Here is a 26,193-nt window from a genome sequence, read left to right as displayed (position 1 = left end):
CGTTACCCAGGGTAAGGGAACAAACACTCCCTTGCTTTGAGGAGACCCTGGCGGCAGCCTTGGAACCCACATGATGAAGCAGTCACAATATTGATGCTGTTGCACCCCTGGACACCAAGGCATCCAAGATTGGGCTGCCCCTCCTATGAATCCCCAAGCCTAGTTCCGTTGCACTGTCCTAGCTTAAGTGGAAGTACATTGTGTATGAAATTCCCAAAGCTGAATCCCCCACACCTTTTTTCCCAAGTTGGACCTTATTTGCAGTGGAGGAGATGATTTAGGGCCCAATCCTATCCAACTTTCCAGCTCCTGTGTAGCCACAACACAACCCTGTGATAAGAGAACACATGTTCTCACACCTTGAGAAGGCCCTGGTGACTGCCCCTCCACCACAGGATGCAGCACACACCCCACAGGTCCAAGGCCCCAGCACTGGAATATTGCATAGGATCAGGCTCTTAGTAATTTACCCTTTAGGTAAAAAAGAATGGGGGGAAAAAACCCACACTTGATTTGCTTGTAATATAAAAGAAACTTCAGGGACACTCATTGAGCTTGTTACTGTTTGCCTCGGATGGAGAAGAAAGAACGAGAAAATCTGACAGCTGGGACTGCCCTTTTGTGTTTGCACTTTCTGACCCATAGAAAGGGAAACATGTGCCTTGTGTTTCTGATCCTTGGCAAACGCCGTAAACGCAACCACTTCTATTCCCATGCAATGTGTCAACAGAGAACAAGTATGTGATTATGTTCAAACACCGGGCAACATTTGTTCTAGAAGGCAATGTTGCTTTTGGTGGTTGTTTGCCAGATTTCTGTTCCCTTCCCCTCCCTCCTGGCAGAGGTTTAACCGATGGAAACTACTGCTGTGTCTCTTTGCAAAAGGAATTAGGGCCTGGTTGGTTGGCAACCTTCAGTCTTGAAAGACTATGGTATAAGCCTACAGCACCTGGTATTCCCAGGCGGTCTCCCATCCAAGTACTAACCAGGCCTGACCCTGCTTAGCTTCTGAGATCAGACAAGATCAGGCATGTGCGGGGTAACAGTTTAATCAGGGAGAGTACATCTTCTGGAAGCAGGATAAACCCTTTGGTCAAGGCTGAATTTTTCAAGCCAGGATTAATTCATTGAGGTGCAAGGGGTACATCTGCGTTTGGCACCAAAATGATTTAAGGCTGCAGTCTTAGGCACTCACGTGGAAAATAAGTCCCATTGGACTCAGGAGGATTTAGTTCCAATTACGTTTGCATAGGAACTGGATGTTAATCTAGTTTCACCTGTGTATCAAGATAGGTAAGCTCCTTCCTCCGCCTCCCCCCATACTCACCTTGGATTTGCTCAGAAATAAGCAGAGTTATTTCATAAAAAAGTCCCCCCGGGGGGCGGGAGGGAATGGCTTATTCTTCCAAGCCAATTCGAATTTGCTCCCCAAGCCTCAAAATCATCTAGCACAGGGGTGTCCAAAGTTTTTGCCAAGAAGGCCACATCATCTCTCTGACACTGTGTCGGGGGGCCGGAGAAAAAAAGAATTAATTTACATTTACAATTTGAATAAATTTACATAAGTTTACATAAATGAATATATTAAAGATGAACGTATATGAATGAATGAAGGTCTGGCAATAGCTCAAGGCCTAAAAAGGGCCTTGCACAAAGCAAGGCCAGCCTTTCCTTTGCTGCCACTACTGCATCACAGACGTGAAACAGCAAGCAGTGGAGGAAGCCCTCATCCCACAGCTCATGCAAGAGGTCAAACAGTCGCCCTCACGCTGAGAGCAGTTGCAACGGGCCAGTGCGGGCTACAACAAATCTCCGGAGGACCAGAGGCTCACTGGAGTCTGGGAGCTCCCTGAGGGCCACATTGAGAGGCCTTGAGGGCCGCAAGTGGCCCCAGGGCCGGGGTTTGGGCACCCCTGATCTAGCATCTCAATCCTCTTGATTCTCCTTTCCTATTTACTAGGCACGATTGCGGGGCAGGGCGGTAGGAGTGGTGGGAAAGTTCAGCTCTGGGTACCGGAAGAAGGGAGATCTGATCGATCTGATCCTGACCTTCTCTGGTGCACTGCTAGAAGTCCTCAGAATAACTTCATTCCCCAAGGACCCCCAGGATTTCTTTCTCCGACACATTAGCAGTGTACCATGGAGGAGAGGGGTGGAAAAATATCCATGCCCTGCAATGGTTGGCAACCTTCAGTCTCAAAAGACTATGGTATAAGCCTACAGCACCCGGTATTCCCAGGCGGTCTCCCATCCAAGTACTAACCAGGCCTGACCCTGCTTAGCTTCCAAGATCAGACGAGATCGAGAGATAGTGTTCAGTATAGGGAGATGGTTGGCAGCCTTCAGTCTCGAAAGACTATTGTATAAGCCTACAGCACCCGGTATTCCCAGGCGGTCTCCCATCCAAGTACTAACCAGGCCTGACCCTGCTTAGCTTCCGAGGTCAGACGAGATCAGGCATGTGAAGGGTAACAGCCCTGTAATAGCCTGATGTTAAAGGGATGATGATGATGATGTATATCACATCACAGTACATCAGGTGTTTAAACTATTGTTTTTTTGTGTGCTCACTAGTTTGAAGAATTTATCATCATCATCATCATCATCATCATCATCATCATCATCATCATCATCATCATCATCTATGGTGTCACAATCCACCAGATATTTAGACTGGAATTTTTGGGTGCTCACTAATTTGAACCCAGGAGTTTAAACAAGCAGTCTCCACAGTGGAGATCGCTGTATACCAGTAAAGCTGTCCCAGGAGCAGACAGTGCTTACTGTTCCAACCTGGGGCCTCTTTTCAGAGCCAAAAATCATCCCCAACCTTTGTGCCGGCCAGCCAAGCATACGGGCACAAAGTCAGCTGGGGCGAAAGACCTGAGAAGTGGCTGGTGAGCGCAAAGGTTTTGGCAATCTGCGGTGTGAACCGGAGGCTCTCCTGAAGAATGGTAAGCACCATTCACACAGGAGAGGGACAAGGCAGGGCACTGGATCTGGCCATGAGCCGGAGTCCGGAGAGCCCTGGTTAAAAAAACAAAAACAAAATTCACATAGCAGAAGAGTGTTTAAGTGGTTTCAGAGGACTCACAGTTTGAAAAAGAAACCACCAATATTAATATTCTTTGTTTTATCTTAAATTACATCACTGGTGATATGAGAGAACATTAGTCTTTTTTTTTTATTTTTACTTTAAACTGATATTGTACAGCCACATGGATGGATAGATTGATTCTGAGCAGAAAAATGGTGCGTTTAAACAGCTCCTGATGATTCGCTCTCTTTTTTGTTTTTTATTTCAACCTCCTGGGACTGTTTTTCATTTCAAAAAAGATGAGGATAAAAAATGCGCACACACAGAACTGTCTATCGCGTGTAGCGATTGCACGCGCACCCCACTGTTCGGGTTGAACACTTGATGCAAGGCTGTACAAAAGGCTCAAGACTTTGTAAATCGTTGATCTGATAATTTCCCAGAATGCCTGTCTCAATTCTGCTTACTAACATTCAGACAGGGATGCTAGCTTTTTCAGGTACCCCCCACCGAATGCTCATGACATGTCTAGTCACAAGTACACTTGGTCTTTTAACCTCATTCTGTGCCAATTCATATTTGTTTGCTTGAATAAATACTCCAGGCGTCATACAGCATTTTAGAGAGCAATGTATTTGTGATAATCCTGGAGATAAAGACTGTTTGGAATTGATTGCTTGCACTAATTCCATCTCTCTCTCTCTCTCTCTCTCTCTCTCTCTCTCTCTCTCTCCCTGCAACAAAAAGACTTTTCAGAGACAGGTTGAACAGGGAAAGCAATCACATGTTGGAATAATCTTTCATCATGTTCGTTCCTGCAACAACAACAAATAGACTTTTGGTAGGTATGGCCTGATTTCAACTCACTGGGATTTTGGTGTTGTTTTTTTTTTTTGCTTTTGCTTTATTAAAGCAAGTTGTCTAAAACAAGAATGTGATACATGTATAATGTTTATTATCCATGTATCACATGTTCGTTTTAGAAAACTTGTTAAGTCCTTCCACGGGGTTCCCCATCTTGACACCAGAGATGGGCACTCGACTCTCATCTTGACGCCAGAAATGGCCATTTGACTCAGATTGACTAGAGTTGCGCAAAAATGCTGTTTTTGACCAATCGAGTTGCCTCAAATCATGGGTGTCACTGACCCCCCAACTCGACTTGCAACTCAGGGCCAGTGACTCTGAAAGTGAGTCTAGACTCGAAATGACTCGAGTCTCTATCTTGAGTCCCGTGTGTGTGTTCTTTCATACTTTTTGCCCCTTTTGCATCACGCTGAAAGCCTTGTGGGCAATCCAAAAGCTGGCCTTCAGACCCAGGGAAGCAGTAGATATGGTGGAAGCAGGATAGGTTGGTTCCAGGAGGGTGGGACTGTGGGGGGGTTGAAATGTCATTGATGCAAGATGCTATTGATGCTAGCCTCAGCTAGTCCAGCTTTTCTCATCAGTGGTGTTTACACCAGAGTGGTGAGTTGGGACTATATCTGGATCCAGCCATGAGACTGGATCAAGCCAAGAGCTACTTTGAGTGAGGACATCTAAAAAAAAATAAAAACAGTTAAAGGGAAAGGGTTTAAACCTCTTCCCCCACCACCATTATTCCCATCTGAATTAGAACCTCACATGGATTCTCTTAGCAGTTGTTTTTTAAAGGGAATACATCCTATCCACAGATTGGCCATGTCGTGTCTAGTTGTCCCCTATATCTGTTTCATTTGAAAGACTGTTATACTTTGAATAATCAACACAAGTTTCTTAGAACATTGATGAAAGGAACTAATTAAAACCATTCTCAGAAGATGCCAAAAGTAAAGAACTATTTATGTTGAAAAGAACACTGCCTTCCATAAGGGATTTGAGTTTATGGAGACTGTGGTGAACAGCTAGCCTGTACTAGATACCATCATAGCCATGCAGATAGAAAAGGGAATCTTTACCATGGCACAATATAGTCCTTGGATCCAGCTTCCAACTGCTTACAAGGGACACAGGGCATGAAAGATGTCAGGACCCAGTAGCGCAGCCAGAAGGGCGTCACAGTGCTAAGTTTGCAGGTACCTGAATGTCCTGTGGCCCCTCCCATTTGGAGCCATTCCAGTTGGTTAGAGCAAAATGGAAGAGACACCTTTGTTTTGCTCTAGCTGCCCGGAATGGCTCCAAAGGGGAAGGGGAAAGGTCGCTCGCACAGCATGTACAGGTGCCTGCAAAATGTTGCGATGTGACCCCCCCCCCCGTAGCTACACTACTGTCAGGACCACAGATGATGCCAAGGTTAGACCAGACCCAGTAAACAAAGTAGACTTGGATGTTATTCCAGCAAACTGGGAGCAGAACCTTATCAGGCTGCCCTGCTGGGGGAGCTAGTATTCCATCAACATAGACTGCCTTATGGCACTTGCAAAAGGTACTCTGGCAGCACGTGGAGCAGTGCGCTGCCAGAGCACCAGGGGAGAGGTAGGAGCATCCTCCTGCACACCAACAGACCAGTGAAGGCCGGCCAACCCAGGTAGGCCAGTTGGAGAGATGGGATCAGGCAGGGGAGGGCAAGAGGGCAGAATGGGGGTGCAAGTGGGCAGAATGGGGCAGTGATGGGGCAAAGGAGGGCGCATCAGATCCAGGAAGGGGCCGGTTTGGCAATAGTGGTGTCCACTGAATGCTAGCCCCTTTCCTGACCTTGATACCCGGACCCGGACCCATGTAGATTTGTGCCAGCAATTTTGCCAAGCCTCAAAGGCTTGGCCCTAGGACATTTAGGCTGCAATCCTAACTACACTTTCCTGGGAGTAAGCCCCATAGAACGAAATAGGACTTACTTCTGAGTAGAGTAGACCTGGTTAGGACTGTGCCCTTATTCCCTTACCCAGAAGGAATGCTGGGATCCCCTCCCCCCCATCACTATGATGCAGCACAAGTTGTTTTGGCCCAGCTGCCTTAACAGGGGGAAATGGAAAATAGTCTTTGCCCATTCATTGAAGGCAGATAACAAATACTTTCAGCTATTTACCAAATCAGCGGGAAAGACATTTTATCTGCGCTCTGCAACGCGGAGTCACCTGCTTTAATTGCTCACATTTCGGCAGGCCTTTCCACCCCATGCCAAGAGAGGGCTGAAGTCTGTTTAAATAGATTTGTCACGCCGCAAATTGGGTTCTTTTACCACTCCCTGCAAAACATGTAAATTGACCCGACTTCCCTTTTTTGGTGATTTATACCATTTGAAAGGCCGGCGTATGAATAATGTATTCGGAGGTGGCACTCCTTGTTTGCTCCCAATTACAACTCCAAAACCGGGGTGGGTAAAGCAATCATCCCATAAGCTAAATTGCCACTCCAGGATCTTTCACCGAGTTCCCAGCTGCTGAAATGGAGGGCTGTTCAATGCAAATTGCTGGCTGATTTGAACATCAGCAAAGGATTCTGCGTCCGCCTGTCTCACACCTCCTGAGTGGAGGTGTGCACAGGGCTGCCCACGAAAAGTGCTCAGGAGCTTCAATGGCTACAAAATGCAGCAGAGTGAATGATGGGTGGCACCTTCTGCAGGCAGAATATTGAAAACATATTGTGCTGATCCTGTTGGATCTCTGTTGGCTTCAGGACCCCTTTCACAGCAGTGCTGACTTGAATTTTCTCATACCATGCACATATTCTCCATGTATTTTTTATATGATGCAGTAGCACCGCTAGAGGGGTGTGGGGCATGCGGGCCACACCAGGTGACGCATATGGGGGAGGGGGGGTGACACCGCTAATTGTCAAAATGTTTTAAAGCTTGGTATTTTCAAATAATGCCATCATGTTATATATCAATCGATGCGTAATTTCATGCAGAAAGCAATGAAACAAGCAGCATTGAAATATCTCGATTCTATCAAAATGTATAGCCAAAAAGCAGTGGGCGGGGTGTTGGTACTTCATGCCCATTGCCCCGGGCATTGCCTTGCCCACTGCATGGGAGGAGCACCATCCTAGGGGTGATGAACTGGTCTTCTTCATCAGGTGATGCAAACCCTTGTGCTACCACTGATGTGACGGACTCGTCCATCAGCTCTCAGCACAGCTTTCCCAGTGTTTTCTGCCCTCTGCTTTCTCCCAGTTGGTCTGTTCTTGCCCCATCAATCCAAGTGGCTGACTGCCCACTATCAGTCACACAGGTGGGGTGTGTGTGTTTGTGTGCTGTGCAGCGCCCATGAGAGGGAGGCAGCAGGGGGTAAATTGTACCTGGGCCCAGGGTCAAAAAGAGGGCCCAAGAGCTGAAGGCCCTCAAGTTTCTTGGGATCTAACATCTGACCTCATCAAGGCCCATGAGAGGGGGTTTGCATCCTGGGCACATTGTACCTGTGCCCAGAATCAGAAAGGGCACCTGGAGCCAAAGGAGGAGACCCGGAAATTTCCTGGGAATCTCAGAAAATGTTTACATATATTGAGAAATAATGTCCTATCAGGTACCCAGATTCCTCATTTTTTTTTTTACACACTGGTACTCTGGGCTCTCCTTATCCGCAGGCTAACCCATGGATTTGAATATCTGCAGAAACTGAGCCCATGGCTGGATGGCCTCAGAAGACCGCCTGGACTTGACTGGAAGGCATTCTGTTTTCCAGCATGAACTATAAATGCCTTCCAGTCAAGTCTGGGAGGCTTCTGAGGAGATCAGGAGGCCACACGCCATGTCCAGAGGGTTGGACAAGGCCCTCAGTTCAGTACAACCTCTGTAGAGCCCTGCCCCCCCAACAAGGATTTAATTATCTGCAGAATAATGGAGGGGTTTCCTGGAACAGATACCCCATGGATATTGAGGGCCCATTGTATAAGCTTTTGAAGGTTGGAGATGGAAACTTACCTGGGAGTGAGTCCCATTGAAATCAGTAGAACTTACTTCTGAGTAGATATGCATAGGTTGAGTAGATAGGATGCAAGCAATTGCTGGACAATGTAGGGTAAAAGGAAATAGTGTCAGGAGGGTCTGGTCTAGAGGGTAGAGCCTCCGTTTGCCTGAAGATAACATCCGCAGGTTGCCAGTTCGAGGCCACCGGCACCATGAATGGTGAGACCTTGAAGCAGCTGACAAGCCGAGCCGAGCCAAGAAGCGTCTTGGCTGCCCTCCATGTGAGAGATGAAGGAGCTGTTTGTCAGCTTGCGTGGGAGGAAACTGAAGGCCAGAATGTGATACCAGATCAGAAAGATCCATCCGAAATGTTGTGGTTCTTGAAAGATAGAACCTTTCTTCAATTGTAAAAATCCCTATAGGGATTTAGAACAGCCTGCCTTTACAAAACGCCTTAAATAAAGTCTGAGGAGAAATATGACGACTAAGAAAGGCAGTATATAAATACCTGTATTATTATTATTATTATTATTATTATTATTATTATTATTATTATTATTATTATTATTATTAGTGTGACATAGGCTGGTATAATAATTATATATAATAATAGTATAATATATAATAATTATTATAATATAATAATTAATAATAATTATATTATAATATAATAATAATAATAACATTATATTATAATGTTTATAATAATATATAAACATAGGCTGGTATAATATTATATATAATAATAATAATAATAATAATAATAGGTATTTATATAGCGCCTTTCTTGGTCTTTATTCAAGACTTTATTCAAGGCGGTTTACATAGGCAGGCTTATTATTTAAATCCCTTATTAAATAGGGATTTTTACAATTGAAAGAAGGTTCTTTCTTTCAAGAACCACTACATTCAGGTGTTTCATTCCGATCTGGCTTCACATTCTGGCCTCCATCCTCCCACGCTCAGAGCAGATGGAATAGCTCGGCTTCAGCTTGTCAGCTGCTTCAAGGTCGCACGGTGCCGGTGGCCTCAAACTGGCGACCTTGTGGATGTTATCTTCAGGCAGACGGAGGCTCTACCCTCTAGACCAGACCTCCTGCCCTCCTGCAATTAAAACCAAGGGTACAAACAAGGATACATTTACAAGCTCCTAAAACTCCCCCCCCCCCAAGCTAGGAAATATGAATCTCAGAGGCATCTCTGCATCTAACTGTGGCATCTATTTACAAATCTGTCAGAAGATGGTAAATATCAACAACAAAGAGGGGATTATTCATAGTGTCGATTCCGGAGGGTGAGGAATTCAAGTCAAGACATTTCAGAAGATGCAAAGACAAGCTGCATTAATGGTTCTTGTTATGATGGAGATTGTGAATCTTTAAAGGAGGAAGACCAAAATAGCTCCCATGATTAGCTTCTATCACTGCTTCGAAATTAGTCCTGTGTATGATGGTAGCCATAAAGATAAATGTATCTTTATACATGCTTTATAAAGGGAATAAAGATAAATGTATCTTTATACATGCTTTATAAAGGGAACTGGAGGAGTGGGGGGGGGAGTCTTCCTTCACTTGATCCCTTGCTGATAAAGGAGTTTTGAAGAATTTTGTTTGACTGAGTCTGCAGCCTCTTATATCCATTGGAACACAGGAAGAGGAGGACTGATAAAGGCAGATGATAGCTGATGGAGAGCAGAGGCAGACAGAGGCAATGGTAGATGCAGTGGCCTGGCCAATCCACAACCAAAGCAACCCTCTCCATCTGCCCCATGGGCAGGCTGACCCCATATATGAATGTCCAATACTGAAAGGCCAGGGAGCTCATAAGGATACAAGAAGAGCCAAAGGCCCGTCAGGCAAAAGGCCCATTCCTATATCTCCAGGAAGCACACCAGATGCCCCAGGGAGCACACAAGACAACAAGATCCCTGTTGCCATCCCTTGCAACTGGCATTCTGAGGTAGCCTACTTCTAAAACCAGGAGATTGCATGTACCAGTCATAGCTTGTCGCCTGTGATGGACTTTCCCTAAATCTGTCTAATCCCCTTTTCAAGGCATCTAGGCCAGGTCCTATTGCCACATCCTGTGGCAGGGAGTTCCACCGGCTAATTACACACTGGGTAAGGAAGTATTTTGTCAGTTCTAACTCTCCTGGCACTCAATTTTTATGCAGCCCCCCCCCCAGTTCTGGTGATGTGTGAGAGGGGGAAAAATAAGCCTCATCCAGTCTAGCCATACCCTGCATAATTTTGTATGTCTCAATCATGTCTCCCCTCAGTCACCTTTTTTTTTTCTAGACTGCAGCCCCAAATGCTGTAGCCTTTCATCCGAAGGGAGGTGCCCCAGCCCAGTAATCATTTGGGTCACTTTCTTTTGCACCTTTTCCAGTTCCAATATGTTCTTTTTGAAATGTGTTGACCAGAACTTTACGCAGTACTCCAGACTGACCAGAACTGCATGCAATACTCCAGCTTCAGGGAAAATGGCATCTGTGGAGGGAAATTCAAATTCCTGATCCTAGTTTCAGAACCTGGATCCAATGATTACAGAGTGAGTCCAACAGGCCCATTTCCAACACATAGTTGCCATTACTCTTCAAATCAGAGCTAGGTGATTTCCTATGCTTGGTGTGTCTTGTTGCATGGTCTGAAGCTACATGGTACAGATGTCTTGCCAAAGCTAAGCGGGTCTGGATCTCATCAGTCCCTGGATAGTTTATCACCTGAGAACTTTGTATAGGCTGCTTTATGTGCTTCCTGGATTTATAAAGGAAGCGGGGAATAGACCTGTGGAGGAGAAGAGTGCGGTGGGCTAGAGTGTCTTGAAACTCTAGCCCTCTGTGCTTCCTCTTCCACTCCATTCCCTTTTTAACCCAGGGGCTATGGGAAGAGAACATGGAGGAAGAGGAATAGGGGGTGAAGACAATAGAGTTGGTTCTTATTTTTATTTATTTTTTATTTTTATTTTATTTATTCACATTTTTATACCCCCCTTCCTCCAAAGAGCTCAGGGCGGTTTACACAGCTGCTCCTCCCCTCCTTCTTGTCCTCACAACAACCCTGTGAGGTAGGTGAGGCTGAGAGAAAGTGACTGGCCCAAGGTCACCCAGGAAGCTTTGTGGCTGAGGGGAGAGTTGAACCTGGATCATCCAGGTCTAAGTCCACCTCCCAAACCACTACACCACCCTGGCTCTCTTTCTTAAAGGTTCTTTATGCCTTGGCACACCATCAGGTAAAGTCACGCATTTTGCGTTCAACCTAAGGCAGATCCAGATCTTGGGCCAGCCTTCTTCTTGTGGGAATACTCTCTCAAGGCAGAGTAGAGGAAAGAAAGGCTTCTGTGAACTCTGTGCCCGTGTTTTGCATTCCTGGCCTCACTAGCCAGAGAATGGTGTGTTTGGCCAAAGCAAACGGAAAGCCTCTGATGAGTGACATCCCTTGTAATAAGGACTAGTTGGGAGGCATCCGTACAATGATTCCCATCTATTTCACATCCTTGTGGCAACAGATGTCATTTTCGCTACCCAGTGAAGCCCCTTTGTTTGCTCTGCACACCTCTGCAAAGACCTGCGCCCTGAGAAAAGGTTGTTTTCCTGAGTGGAAAAATCCACTCAGGGTAGGTGAAAACACTGCTTTTGAGGCTGAGTTAGCGCAGAAGAACCCCAGCCTCCTGGGTCATCACTAATCTACTCCAGCCAGCTGTTCACAGCAAGATATTGAGGGAGATCGATATTTTTGCAAGTGCAGGCTGGCAGCTGGCCTTCAGTCCTGGCTCTGTTCAGGAGCGGTTGTGACTCCCGCGCTACTCATTGCTAAACCACTTTCTGCAAATGAAAAGAGCAGGTGTCTCATTGTAGACTGCAGCAAAATATATGTGAGTTCCCCCTTCATTAAATACAGGGGGGAAACGCATTTGATTCCAGGACATAAACAACAAAGAAAATCTAAGGCAGGGCTGAGCTATATAGAGCCCATATGCTACATATGGCATATGAAGCCACTTTTATTCCCCTTGGCAAGAATTTAATAATAATAATAATATACCGCCTTTCTTGGTCTTTATTCAAGACTTTATTCAAGGCGGTTTAACATAGGCAGGCTTGTTTAAATTCCCGAAGGGATTTTTACAATTGAAAGAAGGCTCTATCTTTCAAGAGCCACAACAATTCAGATGTTTCGTTCTGATCTGGCCTCCATCCTGGCCTCCATCCTCCCACGCTCAGAGCAGATGGAAATAACTCGGCTTCAGCTTGTCAGCTGCTTCAAGGTCGCACGGTGCCGGTGGCCTCGAACTGGCGACCTTGTGGATGTTATCTTCTGGCAAATGGAGGCTCTACCCTCTAGACCAGACCTCCTGCCCCAGGAGGCAGTGAAAACTGGAAGTGACGTTTTGGGATCTTCTGAGGGATGGAGAGGCTGCGTGTGGCCTCCATGACCCCCAGAAGGCTTTCTGAGGCCTCCAGAAAGTCTAAAAAAATCACGTTCTGGAAAGCCAGAAGTGATGGTTTTAAGCCTTCTGGAGGCCTCAGAAAGCTTTCTGGGCGGCATGGAGGTCTCGGGTGGCCTCTCCGGTCCTCAGAAGGACCTTAGAAGTGGCCATCAAAGCAGGGCTATCTAGAAAAATAAATGCCAAAAAAGAGTGGTGGGGAGAGGGGGTTGCAGTGGTACCCCCTGCCAGTTGGTGCCCTGGGGTATTTGCCCCTCGACCTCACCAGGTGCAGCAGTGCATGCTGGAGTGAGGAATCAAAAGGATTTGGGACAGCAACAAAGTGAGGGCAGGTGAAAGCATAATCAGAAGAGCAGGAGAAGGCTGTGATATCTCTGATGGGCAAAAAGTTGACAATTGCTGGCATGGAGTCAGACAGTTTTATATTCTCCACCATTTCATTGCCTCTTACAGAAGAGGTTGCCCACATGTGGCTGCTGCCATTTTGTTGCAGGGCTCAGGCTTGCACAGTTTAAACAGTAGACAAGTGTAGGGCCCTCAAGGAGGTAGATACTTTGGAGGGGTTGCTTTGGGCAAGCTCCTCAATCTTCAGCAGGCCCTCTCAGACTTTGTCCAACCCATCTGCTCCATGCTCTCCCCTTCCTCCCCTTTCTGAATTGCCTCACCTTGCTTCCGCCTTCTCTCCCTCCAGTTTTCAAAACCCAGTGCCCCCTGATTTGGTGCCCCTCTCTCCCTCTCTGACTGTCAAGAAGAAACAAAGGGGCGGAACGCACCTTGATGAGTTTAAGTGGTTCAGGACTGGCTTCTAAAAAGAGTGTGTTCGGCCTCCCCGTGCCTTGGAACACCTCCGGATGTGGCTGGAAGTCACCGACATGAACCAGAAATGGCTCCTGGTCATGACCAAGAGGCCTTCTGAAGAGGCTGAGATGGCCTCTAAGTGACTAAATTGGAGCACCACAATGCCCATGTGGATTCCAGTATCTGTGGATTTTGGTGGGGGATCCTGGAAAGAAGTCCCCTACAGATCTACTGTACTACGCTACCACTAGTTCTTGATATTGTGATGAGTAACTTGCTCGTAGTAGTTCTCATATATAGCAAACCACCATGCACAGAAGGGGAAAGACGTTGTCGCTTGTTCATCCGCATTTTCGCACCGTATAAAAACCACCGTAAAGCATTTTCCGATGCCCAGAAAAGAGACTGAATAGGCAAACCACACAGTGCCAGCTTCAGGCAGTTCTGCCAACTGTATTATAAAATCACTTCATTTTATTTTTAAATTTGAATTTGTATTAATTGCATATCCCAGTGATTGTTGCTGGAAAAAGAGCCTTCAGCTCTGATGCTTCCCACAGCTTTTCTCACAAACCCAAGTGTCAGCTATTATACAAGGAAAAAAAAAAATCAATATTCTTATCAGATACTGCAGGCAATTCCATTAGTCGACTTAATTAGCTCCAGGAAGCCAAATGAGGCTGGAACCAACAGAACTCCCCAGCAGCCCAAATTTGGTACGGATTATGCAAACCGGTCCAGAGGAGGTGATAATAAAGGCAGTTTGCTGAGCTATCATTTTCAACTGTTTCTGTGATCCTGGAAGTCTCTTTTTCCACCACTGGAAACAAGGGGGGATGTGCTTCTTTGTAGTAAGGCAATGGATCAACATTTCCAATTATCTTGCAACTTTTCACCTCCAAGGGAACCCCAAATTCAAGTGAAACATTTTGAGAAGGGACTCTAGCTCAGTGATAGAACACATGCTTTGCAGACTGACAGCCTGAGAACCAGCAGGTCAGCGGCACTGACGGGAAGGCCTGAGCCAGGCCAGGTACGTGTTGAGCCAGGCAGTTGGAGGTGTTGATGAGACAGACTCCCTCTTGACCCCTAGACAAATTCGGTATGGCAACGTTCTCAGTTCTGCCTGCAACAAGCTCTGCTTGTGTGAAATATGCAAGCTGGTTAAAATCAAGGACTACAGAAAGCAGTCAGGACTGGCTAAACTGGGACGAGTACCAGTTAGAGGGTACTCGCTGAAATTATGTTGCAAATAGGGTACAATGCTAACTGAACTATAGAATGGAACTGCTTATGCTCTCTTATGAGTTCCTCACCCTGTGGGGAGGGGGAACTACCTTTGATCAAAGAATACAGCTTTCCTTGCCAAATCCACCTTTTGACTCAGCCTTCTTTATTTCCGTACATCACTTGTGAATGGAGGCTCAGAACTCTTTCTGCTACAGAGGGATATGGGGAGAGTGGTGGAAGGGCACTTCGGAGGGGGCAGTTCAGGCCCAGAAGAGAGCAAGGATGACAAAACAGACCTTTGCCGCATCCTAACCCCATATTGGACCTGAAAGTCCTACAAAGGGCTACTCTGTTCTGCACCAGCACAGATCTGAGTAGCCCCATTGAGCAGGCTGGGGTGCTGCATGGGGTAAGGGAACAAATGTTCCCTTACCCTGAGATCTCCCACCTGCTCAACTCCAATTCTGGATACAGTGTGGGTCAGGTGGCTCTACAGCGCCAGCATTGGATTGAATTGGCCTGCCCAGATCCCACGCTCAATTTCTAAGTAGGGTAGAGAAAGACCCTTCTCTGGAATCCTGGAGATCTTCTGCCCATTGACACCAATGGGCTGGCCTGGGCTAAGACAGCCTTTTGTTGTTGTTGTTTTTTAAACATAGTTGGCAGCAACTGTTACCCTGTACATGCCCGATCTCGTCTGCTCTCGGAAGCTAAGCAGGGTCAGGCCTGGTTAGTACTTGGATGTGAGACTGCCTGGGAATACCGGGTGCTGTAGGCTTATACCATAGTCTTCCGAGACTGAAGGTTGCCAACCAACCAGTTGGAGAAAACTGAATTATGCCTCTGAATTATGCCTCCAGGGTTTTATGTCATAATATTCTGCATCCCAGCAATAATTTTAGAGGGCATAGCAGCAATCATGGACTCTACAGAAGCATTGGGAATGGCCCATAGAAGCCACCTGAAGCTACTTCTGACCAAACCAGAACATGGGTTCAGAAAACAGAAGTCATTTCCAGTCTCTTCTGCAGGCCACTCTGAGACGCACAGAGTCCAGTAAAGTGAGTTGCCAGCCCGGCACAACCTGGAAGAGCCTCCTGGGCTTCCTGAAAGCAATTCAGCACCACCAGGAGCATTACATCAGGCCCAAGTAACGTGAGATTGAGACCAGCTGCACATGGACCTGCTGCCCACCGATCAGTGTAGACAGTCTTGACCTGGATGGTCCAAATCAGTACAAGACAATGTGCTGTGTTCACACCCCCAGCTGCCCAGTCATCAAGTATACAATACTTCTGTTATGTATTATGTCCGAGTCCCTAGGGGACAGCACCCTCCTTCTGAGTTAAAATCTAGAATGTCTAGGCTTGCGTCTTTGCAAATCCCAGGCAAAGTTCAGTGTTGTGGTGGCTTTCCTGGAAGCAAGTTCCCGTAAGACTGTCTCCATCCGGAGTCATTTTTCCCAACATGCTCTTCAGGAAACAAGGGTAGCAAAATATTAGATAAAACAACCTCCGGGGGGGGGGGGAGTATTTTAATCAGAGCTCCATATATTATGTGTGTGCATTTGACCTTAACACTCATCCTTGGCCATATGGGAAGTCTTTGCTATTCTGCTCACTAGATTGAAAGCCCAGGAGGAGGTATTCTGAAAAGTCATACGTGTTGACAGTTGGGTGTTGCTGTCAGTGTAACTTGAGCACAATCTGTTGAGAGGTTATTCACACATGGTCCATTTCAATGAATAGGTGCCAACCCGTTTCTGAAATTCTCATCATCTGAATTTCCCTTAGAATTTTCTGATCTATAAGTTTTCCTAAAAAGTGGACGAGACGCATTCTGAATCCTCCAGTGTCCTTTTTTTCATTTCTGAATATTGTACAGCAGTGGCTGTCAAATGCTTTAGCACCGGGACCCACTTTTTCAAATGATAATCTGTCGGGACCCACCGGAAGGGATGACATTAACCTAGAAGTGATGTCATGGTCAAAAGTGACAACATCAAGCAGGAAAACTTTTAACTCTCCCATATGATAAAATCAAATTTAATTAATTAAGGGCGCAATCCTAACCCACTTTCCAGGACCCACATAAGAGTAATACAACTTCGAAGTAAGAGAACAAACATTGCCTTACCTTGAGGAGGCCCCCATGACTGCCCCCCAAATGCAGGATGCAGCACATGCCCCACCTGCACAGCTATGCCAGTGCTGGAAAGTTGGGTAGGATTGAGCCCTAAGTAAATTAAAAGTTTGCATTAAGTTTAAAAATTCTTTTAAAATTAAAGAAGAATCCTCCTAACCCTCACAAGCAGTTGTTGATATGTTTTTAAAAATTCCCCAAACATCTTAAAGGCTGTAATCCTATCCACACTTGCCCCATTGACTTTCATTGTCAAAAACCTATACAACGTAGCCTGTTAAAAGTACAGATCATCAAGAGCTGGGCTAACAAACAATAATGATGATGGGTACTTGCGGGACTTGTGGGATGATGGGTGGATTTCATGTAGTTTTTGTGTTATACCAGTAAAGGTTCCTAACTGATTACAAAAAGCAATCTTGATGTACATAAGAACATAAGAACAGCCCTACTGGATCAGGCCATCGACCCATCTAGTCCAGCTTCCTGTATCTCACAGCGGCCCACCAAATGCCCCAGGGAGCACACTGATAACAAGATACCTCATCCTGGTGCCCTCCCTTGCATCTGGCCTTCTGACATAGCCCATTTCTAAAATCAGGAGGTTGCACATACACATCATGGCTTGTAACCTGTAATGGATTTTTCCTCCAGAAACTTGTCCAATCCCCTTTTAAAGGCATCCAGGCCAGATGCCATCACCACATCCTGTGGCAAGGAGTTCCACAAACCGACCACACGCTGAGTAAAGAAATATTTTCTTTTGTCTGTTCTAACTCTCCCAACACTCAATTTGAGTGGATGTCCCCTGGTTCTGGTGTTATGTGAGAGGGAAAAGAGCATCTCTCTATCCACTCTGTCCATCCCTGCATAATTTTGTATGTCTCAATCATGTCCCCACTCAGGTGCCTCTTTTCTAGGCTGAAGAGGCCCAAACGCCATAGCCTTTCCTCATAAGGAAGGTGCCCCAGCCCAGTAATCATCTTAGTCGCTCTCTTTTGCACCTTTTCCATTTCCACGATGTCTTTTTTGAGTTGCGGCGACCAGAACTGGACACAATACTCCAGGTGTGGCCTTACCATCGATGTACAGATGCATCATCTGTGGAGCTTCACCAAAGAACACTGAACATCTGCGCCTCTGTAAAACACAACACTGCAACAAAGACACAGTATAGTATAGTATTGGCAACCTTCAGTCTCGAAAGACTATGGTATTGCGCTCTGAAAGGTGGTTCTGGAACAGCGTCTAGTGTGGCTGAAAAGGCCAATCTGGGAGTGACAGTCCCTTCCACACCGGGAGCAAGTGCAGTCTGTCCCTGGTCTGTCTCCCTGGCTATGGGCCTTCCTTCTTTGCTTCTTAGCCTCAGACTGTTGGCCAAGTGTCTCTTCAAACTGGGAAAGGCCATGTTGCACAGCCTGCCTCCAAGTGGGCCGCTCAGAGGCCAGGGTTTCCCACTTGTTGAGGTCCGCAAACAAAGTCAAAACCCAACAAAGTGAAAAATGACATTTCTGCAGTGTGTTTTCAACCTGTAGGTCCACCTCAGGGATGTAGAGAGGAAAAATGAATGCCTTTTGGGGAGGTAAAGCAGGGTATAAATTTAGTAAGTAAGTAAATAAATAAATAAACAGATGCAAATTGTGTTTGCTGAGCTTTTAGAATTACTTTAGAAATTCCCCTGGTAAAACTAAAATTCAGGAGTGGAATGCAAGGACAAGAATCACTTCCTCTCATCTTCACCCAGCATCCTCCAATTCCCTGACATGTATTCATTGACAGTCTTTTAAAATGGCACAATCTTGAAAGCAGGACACCAAAATGACCGTTTAGAAAGTGGATTGGGTCACAGGGTTGGCCAGGCTGGAGAGCTGATATCCCACATCCATCACAGGCCTCCCCAGACTCCATGAACTGACTTGCTGAACCTCCCTGGACAACTCAGCTGATGCAGAGTCGTTATCCACCCCGCCACCGTGTGTTGGCAACCTTCAGTCTCGAAAGACTCTGGTATCGCGCTCTGAATGGTGGTTCTGGAACAGCGTCTAGTGTGGCTGAAAAGGCCGATTCAGGAGTGACAATCCCTTCCACACTGGGAGCAAGTGCAGTCTGTCCCTGGTGTGTCTCCCTGGCTATGGGCCTTCCTTCTTTGCCTCTTTGCCTCAGACTGTTGGCCAAGTGTCTCTTCAAACTGGGAAAGGCCATGCTGCACAGCCTGCCTCCAAGCAGGCCGCTCAGAGGCCAGGGTTTCCCACTTGTTGAGGTCCACTCCTAAGGCCTTCAGATCCCTCTTGCAGATGTCCTTGTATGGCAGCTGTGGTCTACCTGTAGGCGCTTTCCTTGCACGAGCTCTCCATAGAGGAGATCCTTTGCCATGATCCATTGCCTACTGTTGGTCAATTTGGAGGGCTCATTACTGGTCTTTCCCCACAGGAATTTCAACAGTATGTCCCAGGCAGTGGTTTAGAATCATTCCTGGGATGCTAAAAAAAAAAATTGGTTTGTGTTATTTGAAGATCTCAGGCTGCAATTCTATCCACACCTTCCTGGGAGTAAGCTCCATTGACTATAATTGACTTACTTCTGAGTAGCTAGGCATAGGATTGGGCTCTTAGGCAAATTTCCATTTTGCATAGGAACTCTAGGACCAGTCTCAGCAATCTGATGATACTTTTAGCTCATCAGATGGGGGGGACTTGCAATGGGGGGGAATTGAGCATGCAAGTCATACCTCCTTTAGTGTCACCAAACTGATTGTGATTAGCAAAGGAACCAGTCAGGGGTCTTCAAAAAAAAAAAAAAGATACCAGATGATCAGGCATTAGACTTTCTAAACAGGGTGGGATTTTGATGTAGTATTAGTATTCACAAAATTCTTTCACTTCCCATAGTAGGTGGGATGATGGATTTCAGCAGGGTATTTCTGACCGCAAAGCCAAAACCATGCTCCCTGGTTTCGTTTGGTGGTTTTCCCTGCCAGAAAAATGAGAAATTTCTCTCCTTGACAGATCCGGAATCTGGCAGCCTAGTCTCTTGAAGGGCGACGATGTCCATCTGCAGTCTGCTCAGCTCCATGTCGATGACAGCTGTTTTGCGTGCGTCGTCTATTTCTTGCAGGTCATCAGAGAAGCCAGGTGTCATTGTCCTTACGTTCCAGGTGCCCAGCTTTAGGGCAGGAGTTTTCAGTTTTTTATTGCATGGTGCAGAGTTGTTGATCCACTTGTCGGTTTTCACCCTAAACCCCACGCACCCCATGAGGTTAACGGACTGTGGCAAGGCAACGTGCTGGAACGTGCTGGAATCCCTAGCATGTATGCACTGCTGAAACAGAGACGCCTGCGTTGGCTCGGTCATGTCGTGAGAATGGATGATGGCCAGATCCCAAAGGATCTCCTCTATGGAGAACTCGTGCAAGGAAAGCGCCCTACAGGTAGACCACAGCTGCGATACAAGGACATCTGCAAGAGGGATCTGAAGGCCTTAGGAGTGGACCTCAACAAGTGGGAAAATCTGGCCTCTGAGCGGCCCGCTTGGAGGCAGGCTGTGCAGCATGGCCTTTCCCAGTTTGAAGAGACACTTGGCCAACAGTCTGAGGCTAAGAGGCAAAGAAGGAAGGCCCATAGCCAGGGAGACAGACCAGGGACAGACTGCACTTGCTCCCAGTGTGGAAGGGATTGTCACTCCCGAATTGGCCTTTTCAGCCACACTAGACGATGTTCCAAAACCACCTTTCAGAGCGCGATACCATAGTCTCTCGAGACTGAAGGTTGCCAACAACATTAGTATTCACCCATAAAGACCTTTTTTGCATTTGATTTGTGGGGCTGACAAATAAAGATATGCAAACCATTGTGATTATTCCATCTGAGTGCATCCAAATTCACTAATTGAAGTCACAAGGGACTTCTCTCCCTTGCAGAATCATCTTCCTTCTTTAATCATTTTCCCACACAAGATGGTGAGATTGCCAAAGCCCAGGGACCTGGAATGGGGGGGAGGGGAGGAATGGGAAAAGAAACAATTATAGTATTTCGCTGGTCCCCAGCTTTAAGGGTATCTATTTCTTGGATGTTTAAAGGGCAATGTTTTCTACAAAGAGGAAGGAAGATAAAATGCTGGGGGGAAATGATACAGGAAGCTAGCAAGATTGCAAGAAGCAAATCTGGATGCTATAACCAAAACTGAAGTCACCTAGCATGGCCGAACTAGGAAAAACTGAAGCTACTGTTCCCGGAGGTCTATACCAGACAGTGTTCTTCAGCCCTGGGGTTGGGACACCAATGGGGTCTGAAAGCCTCAGTTGTGGGGTCATGGAATGAAAAAAGAGCACTGGACAAGAGCACCACCAGTTAAAGGGAGAGGCTTCTGCTGTAACCCTTTAGGTACCAGGAAATTGTGTCAGGTTCTTAGCAATTGTGCTAAAATAGCTTTCACTAGTGCAGGCTTCATGGTAACTTCTGCGCTCTGTAACAAGAATATTTGGTTAAATGAACAGTGCTGGGAGGGAATTATGGGGGCAAGCGTGGGCATATAGGGACCCAGGAAGGGGGTGGAACCAACGGTGTTTGTTTGTTTGTTTGTTTGTTTGTTTGTTTGTTTGTTTGTTTGTTTGTTGGGGTTGTGGCACAAAAAAGGTTGGAGACCACTGGTCTATATACTGTACCTTTAAATTCTCCTATGCAATGTTTTGCCATGGCTTATCTCACTTGCTTCTTCCATCCCCCCCACCCCCAGTGATGGTGCCAGGTTGCAGGAGGCAGACTGAGACTAGCTAAGGTGGTTTCCTCAGTCAGTAGAATGGCATGGCTCCCCACCATTTGTTTGTTCACTTGCTACTACTGGTCCTCCACTCCCTGAATTAGAAAAGCAGGAAATGTGGTGGAAATGAGTGAAGAGGAGAGTGACAGCCTAGAGTGTCAACGCTTCCTTTGCTGTCCCATCCCCCCCCCTTCCTTTTCCAATTTAGACACACACTGGCACATCACATATGCAGTACATGGTTTGCAGGGAGCATGTATTCTCCATTTTGCACACCCTATTTTCAGGTGAGGATATTGGGGTCCCATTTAATGGACTGGGGGAACTGAAGATGAAATTGGGGATGGAGAACTCACATGAAGTGAAGCATTAAAAACTTAATTTCAGTTCCAAACTGCTCCCCATCTGCATTTTCACATATTCATCTGTCTTATTGCTCAATTTAAACATTAAAAAAACACCACATTTTTTTTAAACATTATTTTGCCATTGGCTACAATACAGGATAGAATTCACTGCCGACCAGCCAAACGTAATTTCTCAAAATCTCGATGAAACTAAAACGGCACTACTTGGATCTTTCCAAACACTTAACCTTTTTACAAACTGTAATAAGCATAGATTTGATGTTATGTGAGTGAGAGCTAAACATGGGCATTACTGGTGCAGAATGAAACATGAGCCTAGGCCCAGCTAAATGTCAGAGGGAATGTCTTACCCAGTATTGGCAGCAACTTGATTTACTTGCACATCAAGAGAGAATCAATAACTTTCTTAACCTGATCTAACCCATTGGTCCCAATTTACCCAAGGAAAAAAAACAAAACAAACCTGGGAGAAATCTTAAGTGTGTGGGTGTAAGTAAGAAACTATCAGAATTGTATTAGAGAATAGAAAACTGCAGAATTTATTATCACAAACTTAATACAGGCTGCAATCCTATACACCACTGGCTCTCACACTTTTAGCAGTGGGACCCACTTTTTAGAAAGAGGATCTGTCAGGACCCACCAGAAGTGATGTCATGACCGGAAGTGACATCATCAAGCAGGAAAATTTTCAACAATCCTAGGCTGCAAGCCTACCCACGCTTACCCAGGAATAAATCTCATTGACTATCCTTGTTAAAGGCATATACAGAGCAGCCTGTTAAAAGCACAAATCCATAACATTTCCCCAATGCAGTCACATGCCATGGTAGCATCAAGTTCAATATATTAAAAATTAAAAATTGAAATGAATGGGGACCTGCTTGAAATCAGCTCGCGACCCACAGTTTGAGAAACACTGCTGTACACACTTTCATGGGAATAAGCCCCATTGAGCACACTGGGAGATTTCTGAGTAAACATACATAAGATGGTTCTGATCACCCTGTTGGCTCCTGGATACAGCAGAACTTTCTTGTCGTTATCTTTAATTCCTGCCCTCCCATGGCCTCCTCCTGCCAAGTATCTCTCTGCTCCCATAACTGGACATGTCCTTTCCTGAAAACTTTGTCTGGCTCCACCTGCTTCAGTAATGGTGTCACCAGCATTTAATCAGTGGTGCTCATGATCAATCAGTGCATGCCCCATTGCTGGGCATCAGTCTAGGACAAGGGTGCCCAAACCCTGGCCCGGGGGCCACTTGTGGCCCTCGGGGACTCCAAATCCGGCCCGCGGGGAGCCCCCAGTTTCCAATGAACCTCTGGCCCTCTGGTGACTTGCTGGAGCCCATGCTGGCCCAACACAACTTCTCTTAGCATGAGGGTGACTGTTCAACCTCTTGCATGAGCTGTGGGACGAGGACTTCCTCCACTGCTTGCTGTTTCACATCTGTGATTTAGCAGTGGCAGTGAAGGAAAGGCTGGCTTTGCTTTAGGCAAGGTCTTTTATAGGCCTTAAGCTATTGCAAGACCTTCATTCATTCATATAAGTTCTATCTCTAATATACTCATTTATGTAAATCTATTCAAATTTGAAATGTAAATGAATTCTTTTTTTCACGGCCCCCAACACAGTGTCAGAGAGATGATGTGGCTCTCCTGCCAAAAAGATTGGACACCCCTTGGTCCAATCTTTTTGGATTGGTCTAGGACTACAAATCCTAAGAATTGCACTTCGTATTTTGTTTCCAATGCATATAAGGCAACCGTGACTTTCTTTGTATTGGAAACATTGGGTGGAGTGCAGTTGAGATGTGTAGTCAAAGTTCAGTTCCTTACAGAGCAAGGAGATGCTCTCATGCGGCTTGAAGATGGATTCCTTGATGACTTTCTCCACATTGGGAATCCTGAGCCATTCTCATGTGTTGAGCAGGGTTGGTTAGATCAGTGGCATTACTAGGGTTTGTGTCACCCAGTGTGGGAGGCCAGCACATCACCCCAGGATGGATCTACCTTCCATGCAGTGGGCAGGGCAATGTCCCAGGTGGTGGGCGTAGCGATGCACCATTGCCTTGCCCCACTTGTTTAACTATAACTTTTGCTAGAATAGAGAGATTTCAATGTGGTTTGTTTCATTGCATTCTGCATAAAATCACACATTGTTAAGATATACCATGATGGCATTATTTGAAAGTACAAAGGTTTTAAAAATTTTGACCAGTAATGGTGTCATACACAACCCTCCCTGTGCGCATCACCAGGTGTGGCCAACACCCCCAGCACCTCATTAACAACACCACTGCCCTGGGGCCTACTCCGCAGTGGAAATCATGCTCAATTCTCATGTGCTGAGCAGGGTCGATCAGATGCACCATCTAAACTGGTCCTGAAGAAAGGTTTTCGTTTTGCAAACCCATCAGGATTTAGGCTAGAATCTGGAGTCCCACTGGCTGTGCAAAAGAGCTGTGACTATTCAATCATAAAGAACAAGCTGGATTCCCGAACAAAAAATGAAAGACTCCAGAGCTGGCCTCCTAGAAGAAAATTCCACAGTTGCGGAAACTGTAATTAGCAGGGCTTAATTATAAATCAATTCAAACAAAGGAAGGTGAATTCAGTAATGCACTGCTTGGTAGAGTTAATACTAAGGACTGGGGCTCTGGGACAAGAGATCGACTGATCCCTGAGGCTTTAACAAAATGACTGCCAAATTGGGGGTGGGAAGGCACATGACAGAGGTTTATAAATGAAGTATGATACACAAAGGTGTATCTTGGGTGTGGCAAGACAGGGAAGGTGCCCTGGGTGCCATGGGGATGGGTACTGGGTGCGGACATTCCGGGAAGCAAGTAGTAGCTGTAACTCCCTCTGTCTGTGGAACTCCAGGTGGCTCCTAGCTCTCTTCAGTGGTGGGTCTTGCTCCTTCTCCACAGGCAAAGGAATGGGGTGCACAAAGCCACCAGCGCTCCCTCCTTTGGGGAGAACCTGGACATGACATCACAATGTCACATGACATCATGACTTCAATGTCCCGGGTGCATTGGTGCATCACAGATGGTACAAAAGAAAGTGGTCAGAGAGGAGTTTTCTGCCCTCCCTTCCTTATAAGGTAGGCTTTGCCACACAGTATTGATGATATTGAGTTTGATGGAGCAATGGCCTGACTCAGTATGAGTCAATTTCCTGTGTTCCCTACTATGTCATCAATCAACCAATGGCCTGCTAGTGGTCCCAGTTTCCTCACCAAGCTATTGCCAGTGTCAAATGCAAGGCTACTGTCTAACTAGCAAAAGCCAGAGTACCAGGTGCTCCCCATGTGTCTTGCCACAGCTCCTCCCCACTGGGCCTCGTGCCCGCTTAAGACTGATTAGTTTCCCTTGTTAAACTCACAAGTGCAGCAAGCAAAAGTCAGAGTCAGGTCCCAGTCCACAGATTCCAAGTAAGTCAGTCCAATCAGTTAAATTTGCCAAATCAGAGTCCAGAGCCAATAAGCCAAGTCACAGTCCAAGGTCAGATTCCAGGTAGTCAGTCAAATCAGTCAGAGTATCCAAGTCCAAAGTCCAAAGTCAATAAGCCAAGTCACAGTCCAAGGTCAGATTCCAAAGTCAATAAGCCCAGTCAGTCAGTCAGTCAGTCAGTCAGTCAGTCAGTCAGTCTCCTCTCCTCTCCTCTCCTCTCCTCTCCTCCAACCTGCACTCCTTCTACAACCCACAAACCCTTCCTGCCTCAGGTGCTCCTTATATCCCTGAGGGCCCTATTGCCTTCAAGTGGCTGCAGCTGTGCAGCACACTCTGCTAGATGCCTAGGACTTACCCTTAAAGGGGCCACTGCTGACACCACATCTACCTCCTCGCCAGATCTTCCACGATTCCAATACACCATGCACAAGGGCAGAGCTCAAATTATGGGGCAAATGGGTAGAACCAACTAAACCCCCCTCCATCTCAGAGGCAGCATGCCACTTCCTTTCTCATATGTACCTGTCCACACCTTCTCTTCCTTCACTTTCTTACCTGGCAGCAGATTAACCTTGTGGCCATTGCCTTTGTCTCCTTCTTGCAAATATGGTAGCAGGTACTTACTCCTCATTCACAAGTCCTCTTCCTACTCTTCTGGAAGACACTCTAGGCTACTGCCAGCCACTCTTCTCCTCCTCACACTTCCTCTGCTACTTCCTCTTCATTCTGCTACTTTCAACAGGAGGAACAGGAAAAGGAGACAGTTGTCACAGCAGGGGCAAGGACAATGCCAGGCCAGGCGGCCAGCAGGGATGGGCGACTCAACTTGTAAGACTTGGACTCAAGTTGCCAAACACCCATTTTCCCAGACTCATGCGGACTTGAGTCCCACATGTTTTGAAACCGGAAGTGACTCAGGACTCAGGAGTTTTTCTCAGGAACAAGTGGAAAATTGAAAAATCGGCGTTTTCTGCACTGCTGCCTTCACTCAAAGAACAGCAGAACTTTTGTTTACAGATGGAATGGGGACATCAGGGGAGTGTTAAATGAGAACTCTGGCACACACACACACAACCAACAGCTCCATTTTTTCTGCTGAGCCGCACCTGACTTGTTTATCAAAAAGACTCGGACT

The 26,193-nt window shown here is 46.3% G+C and overlaps 3 pseudogenes; 1 reads left to right on the top strand and 2 right to left on the bottom strand.

Annotated features, from left to right (window-relative positions):
* Positions 1–2,214: 2,214 nt before the first annotated feature.
* On the bottom strand, positions 2,215–2,337 carry LOC136662887 (5S ribosomal RNA; annotated as a pseudogene).
* Positions 2,338–2,366: 29 nt separating this feature from the next.
* On the bottom strand, positions 2,367–2,485 carry LOC136662562 (5S ribosomal RNA; annotated as a pseudogene).
* A 12,509-nt stretch (positions 2,486–14,994) lies between these two features.
* On the top strand, positions 14,995–15,114 carry LOC136662929 (5S ribosomal RNA; annotated as a pseudogene).
* The last annotated feature ends 11,079 nt before the right edge of the window (positions 15,115–26,193 follow it).

Source organism: Tiliqua scincoides, chromosome 11 (assembly GCF_035046505.1).
Source record: "Tiliqua scincoides isolate rTilSci1 chromosome 11, rTilSci1.hap2, whole genome shotgun sequence".
NCBI lineage: Eukaryota > Metazoa > Chordata > Lepidosauria > Squamata > Scincidae > Tiliqua > Tiliqua scincoides.
This window is presented reverse-complemented; position numbering and strand designations above follow the sequence as displayed.